The following is a 478-nucleotide window of genomic DNA, read 5'->3' as shown; positions in this document are numbered from 1 at the left end:
CAGTTTCTTTCAGTCTTTAACATTTGAATACAAAATAACTCGCAAAATAATAACATTATATGATATAACAAAATTAATAGTAGGTGAAATCCGAGGTAAAATCATTAACATTTTTTTTACAGACTAAAATAAAAAATAAATGAACAATGTATACTTCAAGTTTCAACTAAACAAATAATGACGGTTTCTGTCAGTCTTTTATATAAAATACATTTTTTTCAGTCTTTTATGTAATAATTATCACCACAGAATATTAATATTATTTTGCAATTTATTATAATTCAATAGAAAAATTTGAATATCAAGTGTTGATATCGTGTTTTGAACTTAAATAGGATACAATTAATTCACCAAAATGCTACGATTATTTGTTTTAACATGTCTACTGAGGTTTGCAAAATCGAAAATTAATTCTAAATTTCAAAAAACTACCAGAGATTCCCAAAGATTACCAGAGATTTCCAAAGATTACCATAGA

This window comes from Acyrthosiphon pisum, chromosome X, assembly GCF_005508785.2.
Source record: "Acyrthosiphon pisum isolate AL4f chromosome X, pea_aphid_22Mar2018_4r6ur, whole genome shotgun sequence".
Classification (NCBI taxonomy): domain Eukaryota; kingdom Metazoa; phylum Arthropoda; class Insecta; order Hemiptera; family Aphididae; genus Acyrthosiphon; species Acyrthosiphon pisum.
The sequence above is the reverse complement of the archived record's forward strand: the minus strand, read 5'-3'. Positions refer to the sequence as shown.